A 10,115-nucleotide genomic window follows, 5' to 3' on the forward strand; every position below is an offset into this window, starting at 1 on the left:
TCCTCCTCCTCCTCCTCCTCCTCCTCCTCATCCTATCAGCAACAGCAGCAGCAATCATTCTTCATTCATCATACTCACATTCATACACACGCCAGATCCCTTTTCACCCTCATTCACCCAGACAAGTCTTATCAATATAATGGTATATTACATAATTTGTATTCAATAAACTGATATACAACATGTATCTAAACATGACCTGTTTTAGTGGTGACCTCTTCATAAATCTGCTCTACGTTTAAACGCTAGTGATAAATACTTTCCTAAATTATTAAGTTCTTTTGTGTTTTCGATTTTGAGTAATTGAACAAATTTATACATACTAGGCCTTTTGAAATAAAATTGCTTTATGTATTTAGACCAGAGGTCTGAATAGCGATTACATTTAATTATAAAATGAAATTCATCTTCTATATCATTTTCATTACATAAAATACATTTTCTTTCTTCTCTAGGTATATCTCTGTAACGGCCACGTTCAATGAACAGGTCATGCGCACATAAACGCATCTTAGAAATATGTTTTAGATAATTTAAATCAATTGCCTTATGAAGATATGGTTGCAATTTAATACTTTCCACTAAATGCTGATATAATACTCCTTTAGAAGAAGAATTAACGTTCTCTAGATTATCTTGTTGAAAACTATCACATAATCGCTGCTTATGTACTTCATTAGTACGACTGCGGAATGCCCGGAGTGAAAGTATACGTTGCACGCGAACACGACAATGATTCTAAAAATAATTTAATAAACAAAAATAAAGAAACGATGAATGTCTATTTTATACACAATACATATACATTTTCCTATAAAATCCGAGCGGTACATGGTTGAAAATATAAGTTTGCTAATTTTAGAGTTTGATCTTTTACTTTCAAAAGTCATCCGGATGCTCATGTGGAAATCCATGTAAAAGCCGTCAAGGAAGAAGAGAAGGAAGGGTTGTTCCATGATGTAGGGACATAGGGTATATATATGTCAATCAGCAGTCCGAATCTTTGTTTTGAAGAAAGAGTTTATACATGAAACAGCACAAAGACGAAAACAAGTGACGTTGCGGGGTTTCTCTTTTCCATCTCTTTTTCTTTCAAATTGATTATTTGTGTTAAGGTTCAATAAGCCCCCTTAAAAATACTAAAGTCAAACCGAATTCCAACCACATGATAAGTCATATTCAAATACCCTACTAAAAAATAGGAATTCGTGTATGTACATTAGCCATTTAGATGGAAAATAGAGAGGTAAACGCAGTCAATAAATAATAAGCCTGATGTCTTCCTAAAAAATAGTTCACCGGACTTATCATGGGGTTGTAATTTAGGGTAACCATATCATCTTTTAGGGGGCTTGTTGAACCTAAATAATGATTTTGATACCTTCGAAATTAAATGTTTCCAAGAGTTTCATAAGTTATGACCACTTGTGCCTAGTTCCATTGAATTAGCAATAAAATGTTTGAATATAAAAAAGGAACGCTGTTTAATCTTTTTTAAGCATATTGTATCGAAATCTAATCATGTACAATTTCTACAGTAGTTCTCCTTAAGCTCGTTAGTCGCCTAATCCATGGTGCTATTATCTGGTCTGTCGTTGAGCAATCGTTCTACTGTTAAAAGCTTGATAATCCCGTCGGCACACAATTCGGTACCCAGATAAATACAACATGTTAGAGGCAGCATTCTGTTCGGCACCGATTACTACAAATAACAAAACAATGTAAAACTACTCGGTTTTATTTATAATACTGTATCAACAGTACTGAACGACCGTGACGCAACATGTCTTACAAACCGTACTACCCTAACGCTTAATTACAGTTTGAATGGTTGGATAATGAGGATGAATTACCTCCCTTTGTGAGTTAATGATTCCTGTCAATAAGACCTGTTGATCCTGTTATGTTATAGAGAGTTCCATTCCGGAGAGAAATACCCACGTGAAACCCTAACACCACTGTCAATAATCGTATTACGTCATGTTTTCATCACACAGTGACCCAAAGAAAGCGGTGTTTATATATTTGTGTTTGGGGAGACAACTGTCTTTCAGTAAAATGTTCGTCAGAGGTACTTATGATAAGGCAACGTTGTTATCTTATTTCGCACAGATAAGTAATAAACAATTAGACGAGGAGTGCACGTGGCGTCCATTTCACCAATGCGTACCCGAGAAAAATATTGCCTACACAAGGGTTTGTTATAATATCTCAAACTTGAATCAAAAGAGTGATTTGGAATTTATAGTAAATCTTATAAATAACATGTTTGCTACATTTATGGTCAGGGGACCAGGTAGATAGAGATACGCCATCGCCTATCCTTTTGTGCTATTTTTTATGAGCCCTGTTGAGCTTTGAGCTTTCCCATTGTTAGCTCACCGGTTCCAAAGGACTAAGGTGAGCTGATGCCAAACCGTGTCGTCCGTACGTCAACAATTTCTTCAAACGTCTTCTTCTTAACCATTGATTGGAAATTAACTAATTTGACCGGAAGTATCCCTAGGTGGTGGGGATTCAAAATTGTACAAATTGTAGGGCTGACCCCCAAGGGGGCTGAGGGGTGGGACCAAAAAGGGTTATTTGGCTGTGTTGCTTTAATCGACTTCTTCTCTGGAACTAAGAGATGGATATCAACCATATTTGACTACATGTAGAAGCATCCCTAGGTAGTGGGGATTCAAAATTGTACAAATGGTGGGGCTGAACCCCAGGGGGCTGAGGGGCGGGGCCAAATGGTTATATTGCTATAAACGACTTTTTTTCTGTAGATGTGCACTGAATATCAATCATATTTGGTTGGAAGCATCCATGTGAGGCGGATATTCAAAATTGTACCATTGGTGGGCCTGAACCCCCGAGCAAAAGGGTGGATGCCAAAAATAGTTTATCAATTGGAAATGGTTGAAATCCCCACCCTATAACCATATATACAATTGCTGAGTATAAAGAGTAGAATGCACATATGCTTCCAGGATGGCCTCTTGGGTCTGGCCCGACCCTTGGAGAAATAGTCCCGGAGTCATAACTTTAAAACGGTTGGATCCCCACCCCAAAACTGTATATACTAATGCTAGGCATAAAGAGACGAATGCAGTCGTGCTATTAGAATAGACCCTGGGTTTCTTAGTCACAGCATGGAAACAGTTGAGATCCCCACCCTAAAACCATATATACAATTGCTGAGTATAAAAAAAAATAATGCACATATGCTTCCAGGATGGCCCCAGAGTCTGCTTTACCCTTGCAGACTTAATCCCTAGGTCATAACTTCGAAACGGTTAAGATCCCCACCCCAAAATTATATATACAATTGTTGGGCATAAATAGACGAATTCAGCCATGATATTAGAATTGACCCCAGGGCCTTCCCCACCCTTGCAGACTAAACCACTGGGTCATAACTTCGAAATGGTTGAGATCGCCACCCCAAAACTATATATACAAATCCTGGGCATAAAGAGACGAATGCAGATATGCCATTATAATTGATCATCGGGTCTGGCCATAACCCCAGTGACCTAGTTTCTGAACACACCTGGAAACGATTGAGATCCCTACCCCATAACCATACATGAAATTGCTGGGCATGAAAAATATAATACAGATATGCTATAAGAATTGGTCTTGGGGTCTGGCCCATTCCATTGGATCTAATTTGGAGAATATTTTGCCATGATTGCTTAGATATCCAGGTGAGCGATTCAGGCCCACTGAGCCTCTTGTAGTTTTACAACTGCGCCGTCCTGCCACCCGTTAAGTTTTCCTTGTCAACCATTTGATCTTTTTTATCCAATAATTCGTCTGAAATATTGTTTCCTTGCCTTTTCATCTGTATTTACCAAAATTGCTATACTTATGTAGTATATTTGGAAAGCAGACTGTTGCATACTAAACCGAGTCTTCTGCCCCAGTATATTCCACTGCCTTGCTCTTAAACCTTCATTCCCCAAAACTGGGACACTCGTATAAATGTATTTTGAAATGCACAATTATGAGTCATTATTTATTTTAAAAACATATTTTTTTTGCTCGTGGTGTTTAAAATTATGGACGTAGGGAGACATTTCTTATACTTATTTCATTTGTAGATTTTAACATACACGTGGTTTCTAGATAAGGAACGCTATATTAGGGTACCTTGTCTGATACCCTCAGCTGTGATACAAACAGCGTGGTCCCTACTTCAACATATTCTAGATACACATGTAGTATTCTTTTCAATGTTTTGCTATTAGATGGCCGTTGTGTTAACCCTTTGTCCCCAAACATGTTTTTTGACAAGAATCATTGGTAAACTTTAACATGTTTATATCCTCCAGAATGCTTTAATAACTAATGCCTACCGTTTTAAACTGTTTTCCCGGCTCGGCTGTCGAGAGTAAACACGTGTTGGATAAAAAAGCACACAGGTACAATGCATTATGTACAAAGCTGTTAAAATAAGTAAAGCGTATATCAGTACGTGTAAGAATGATTTTCTGTTTGTGTTAAGTTAAATGGGGGTGTATTGTACAATGTGTAAGCTTGCCGATTGAGGCCGCTCATGTGAACACTAGGGTTTACCTCCAATACAAGTCTGTGTCGATTGAGTAGTTACTGTACGGTGTTGTCGACTGAGTACTTATTGTATGGTGTTGACACCGTGTCCACATTCTCGTGTTATAAGTTTTTTTCTTGCTTTTGCTCGTAGATCTAAAATCTGTAGTAAACATGACCTCTGTAGGATTCTGTAACGTTTCTACAGCTGACAAACAGATATATGGTAGAATGGTAATGCAAAATGTCTTTGCAGTTGATGTACATTAAATACTGTAATGAATTACATATCATTTGTAACAAAAAATACATATATATAAAACGTTCTGATTCTAAAACTGTTAAGAACCACCAAACGTCAAATAAAGCCATACACGCAATGCAGCACGAAAAATACAATTTGTATGAACATTTTGTTGAGAAATGGAAAAGAGTAAAAAGTTTGTTAAATATAGATATTTATAGATTTATTTATACATACTAAGTTCCCGTCACCAACAGGTAGATGACGTATTCTTAGGTAAACCTAAAATTCGATGACGACATGAAAACTAGGCTGAACACTCGATGGCGTTATGAAAACTAACCCGCTGATGAGATAACGCAATCTTTAAAACAAGGACAAATAAATAAATAAAATAAAATATACAACATTTGATATAGCGCCCTATCTAGCTAACATAAACCACTCCAAAGCGCTTTACAGTACATAAATATAAATTGTATACAGTCAATACAATTAGCATATACATTAATCAATACAATATTAAGGAATTCGCAGGAACTGCCTTATCAGGCGATAACTACTGGTCATATGCCACCTGGCTAATACCTCCCTTTGTGTGTATGCCTGTGTGTGTGTGCTGGAGATGTCGATGACGTCGTGAAAAGTAACCGGACGGCTAGATGTTGTGCCCTTTGAAAACGACTTTGAAATTCATCTTGTAAAAGAATGTTGTCCATCTACTGAAATCAATATGACCAATATCATTTTCAATGCACGCAGATAATACGATGCTATTCAGACGCCAGAAAAGCTACATAAACATTTTTAGAAGCAATGACATTTTACAATACAAACACGAAGACACTTGTTTTCAGAAATGGTGTTGGAATGAGAAATAACGATAAGTGGTATTATGCTTCTATATTGAGCTTTTAATACCGCCATTTAGCCTCCTGATGACACTGCAAGTAATTTAGATCCTTCAGTGAAAGTATATGATATAAACACAATGCTGACGACACTGTAAGGTGATATTAACACTAAGGACACAATGCTGACGTCACTGTAAGGTGATATAAACACTAAGGACACAATGCTGACCACACTGTAAGGTGATATAAACACTAAGGACACAATGCTGACGACCCTGTAAGGTGATATAAACATTAATGACACAATGCTGACGACACTGTAAGGTGATATAAACATTAATGACACAATGCTGACGACACTGTAAGGTGATATAAACCCAAGGACACAACACTGACGACACTGTACGGTGATATAAACACTAAGGACACAATGCTGACGACACTGTAAGGTGATATAAACACCAAGGACACAATGCTGACCACTCTGTAAAGTGATATAAACACTAAGAACACAATGCTGACCACACTGTAAGGTGATATAAACACTAAGGACACAATCCTGACGACACTGTAAGGTGATATAAACACCAAGGACACAATGCTGACCACTCTGTAAGGTGATATAAACACTAAGGACACAATGCTGACGACACTGTAAGGTGATATAAACACTAAGGACACAATGCTGACCACACTGTAAGGTGATATAAACACTAAGGACACAATGCTGACGACATTTTGTGTGTACACTACCACCGTAGGTCGCGGCCACCTCACCTACAGACTGACCAACGATCGCGTCCGGACAGATACCTCATTGCTTCAAAAGGTTCGACAGTCCAATTTGACAAGCAAATATACCGATGTGACTAAAGAATGGGTCCTCCATTTCTGTGACTAACGAATGGGTCCTCCATTTCTTCACCATCCCGTATTTTATCCATAATCGACCATTCAATCAGTGGGATCAGATATATAGAGAATAATACATGCCCTTTTCCATATCACACCCAGTATCAACCCGAGACTCCAATATCAACCCGAGGGCCGAATGCCAGAGGACTGATATTGGTCGAGGGTTGATACTGGATGTGATCTGGAATAAGCCATGTTATATTCTGTTCATTGCATACTTTTTATAAGATACCGATAGATCTTCTATCGTATGATCTATTTTTCTTTTGAAATTTTAAAAAGCGAAAAATTTCATAAGGGTTCCGAATGACGTTGTTGGTGGTAGATGGGAAAAAATAGAAGTGTTCCAAAAGGGGTGTGATATGTGTTTTGCGGACTGATACGGAGAGGGCTGATACGGATTTAGGGGTGTGATACGGCGAGTGCTGATATGGGTTAAAGCAATTGTGTCGTATCGCATATACAAAAAATCCGTATTTTTTTTAGTAAGTATGTAATAAATATCAGTACTTCTCAAGGTGTCGGCGAATACGGGAAAGTCTCCTTCAAGTTCCATTCCCATTTTTGTCCATGCTGGTCCAACGCCACAGAATACGTAGACAATCCTGTAAGCCCTGGCTTTTGTGATTGTGTTATTTGATCAGAAATCTATTGTATTGTTACAACTTTGGATAAGATCCGTAACACTGGATTCGGTGAACATTTTTCGGTATCGATGATGATCCCGTTTACACGAAGCAGTGTACGCTAGTTTTTTCAAATCGCATGGTTCTTCTCAGTTGGTATATTTACAAAACAAGCTCAACAAAAAATTGCATTAACTTCTTTTTATTTCGTACTTTCATAGTTAATGAACAAGCAGTAATAGCCGTGTATTCAATATTACAAAGACATGTTATTGGCGTAATACAAGCAGTGTAAGTAACGATAGGATCTTTATCAATTCTTGCAGGATAACATGAAATAGTTACCTAAACTAATACTATTTCTAGCAGAGTTAAGCAGTGAACTATTATGTGCCTCACTCGGACATACTGAAAGCTGTTGGTCTTTTTAATAAAATAAGTTACCATAGCCACTTTCAATATTTAAATTGATGTTTGTCTTTTACCTTGTTTGATGTTTTTATTTAGCATTTGTTTTTGGTCGACCATTTGTTGACCCTAATGACCTATCCTGTGTTAATGGGCCGCTAAGCATTATTATTATTAATAATAAAAATATTCGTGCTTTAGCACGTGTTATTGCAATAAGTGTAAAGCTTCAGAAAAAAATACCCTTCTCTCTGCACTGCTTAATCCTGGACAAAAATAACCCATCCTAACCCCAGTCTGCCTGAATGAACAATTATAATATCATCTTCATTTGAAGTATTGTCAGTTTCAACAAAATCGGTTTCAATGAGAAACGCAGTATTGTTTGGTTTGGTGTTATTTGTTGAACGTCCTATTAACATTTAAGATCATACAAGGACGTGCCTCCATGTGTGTTGTGCATGCAAAACAGGATTCTATCCTTATATATACAATCAGAGCGATATTGATATTTGTTCGAATAATTTCTAAAATATCGGTCTTGTGCAAGTCTAACACAACGGAAGGTATCAAAGCCTATGACGTCATCACTCACTGTGAGAAGTCGTCCTGGTAAGTAAGCAAAATAAGATGTAAACATTTTTTTTAAAATTTAATTGAATACTTCTGACAAAAACTACTTCCGGCGCTACGCGGTATACAAAATGTAACAGAGTAATCAGGTTGATAATATGCTGATGTATTCATACACCAACTGAAAAGTTCATTGAAAAATAACCTTTAAAATGTTTAGTAGGTATATTGAGTCCAAGTTCAGAAGAAATGTAAATATAAAAGATTGACATACATTTCAAACGAATTTTTGTTTATGTTATGTATTCTATATATTAAAAACGCATTTACTGATCATGATTAGATCAGGCAAAGATTATACTTTTTTTGTTATATTATACATGTTAATCATAAAAAGTTTATCCTTCTATTATAACATATTGCTAATAAAGGACTGTATACTTTAACTTTTCCACTGGTTCAACCACAGGTAAAAGCAAGATATATCGACTCCAAAACTCAGGTTAAATATTAGATGTCATTAATTGTATGGAGGATCGTCCTTCAGTACAGTACAATGTATCACTGGTTTTGCTACTATATTCTATATTTCCTTGATTATGATTAGATCCGACTATAATTATACAAGTGATCTAAAAAAATCCGGTTAAATAATGCATATGTTATTGCTGTATAAAAGACTGACATTATACACAAACCTATCACTTATTACGGTTCTGCAACATGGATATTTATAACGTATTCATTTATTAGAATATAGGAAAAGATTATAAAAGTCATCTCCGAAATTCTGATAATATAATACATGTTATCTATCTTTAATAAAATTAACACTACTGTGTACTGAGTACTTAATTTTTCACTGGTTTGACCACAGGAAAAAACGATAAATATATTGTCACCCAAATTCCGGTCACATATTTCATGTTATTTATTTATTAAAGATTGACCGCCAATTCAAACTTATTGTTAATAATACTTCTGCATACTAAATCCGATTTTTTTCAGTGAATCGATATCGTGTCCGAACTTCCGGTTAGAGGTTTACCTTCAATTCCAACATATTGCTGGTTATGTCTATGTATTCTAGATTTATATAACGTTTTTCTTGACTATGATTAGATCAACCTATGATTAAACATATGATGCACAACATTCCGGTTAAATAATATAGACGTTTGTTACTGTATAATAGACTGACATTATATACAAAACCCATATATATCGTCTCCAAACTTCAGTTTACATATTACATGCTATTATTTGTATAAAAGATTGACATACAATGCAATTGTAATTCTGGTTTATGCACTATTTAACATGTTTTTATAACATGTTCACTGATGTTCCGGTCATAAAATGCATATTGTTTATAAAAATGACATTGAACTCAAATTCTAAACCGATTGAATATCAAGTCAATTCTATATCAATCATCTTCGAATTTCCGGTTATACAAATAATACATGGTTTATAATATCAAAGGTTGACTTTTATAATTACTAAAACATTTTGCTTATTAAATTGCCGTTTACTGGTTATTTATAATGTATTTACTGATTTTAGAACATGCTTATGTACAAGACGTCTCTGATTTTCTGTTTAAAAGTTACATTTTGAATCAGATTGAAATTCAACTCCAACTGACCCCTGATATTTATCCTATATACATGATATTTATACTGTTTTAACTGATTATACTATTTTCTTACTGTTTTTGATTGATTTTTTCCGGTCATAATGAAATATGTATTGCCCTTGTACAAGGGAATCACGATTCCTTGTTTCTCATCGATTAATCATGTCTCAGTAGTGTTTCCCTACAGTAAGGGCACAAAGCTTAAAATAACGTATTCTAACAGTAAATAACAAAGTATAAGTAGTCCTTATTTTTTTCCCTATAAAAGATGTAAAAAGATTCATTTATTGCTCTCGTCGTCGGGGAAACATTACCCC

The sequence above is a fragment of the Mizuhopecten yessoensis genome, unplaced genomic scaffold (assembly GCF_002113885.1).
Source record: "Mizuhopecten yessoensis strain PY_sf001 unplaced genomic scaffold, ASM211388v2 scaffold8437, whole genome shotgun sequence".
In the NCBI taxonomy this organism is placed as follows: domain Eukaryota; kingdom Metazoa; phylum Mollusca; class Bivalvia; order Pectinida; family Pectinidae; genus Mizuhopecten; species Mizuhopecten yessoensis.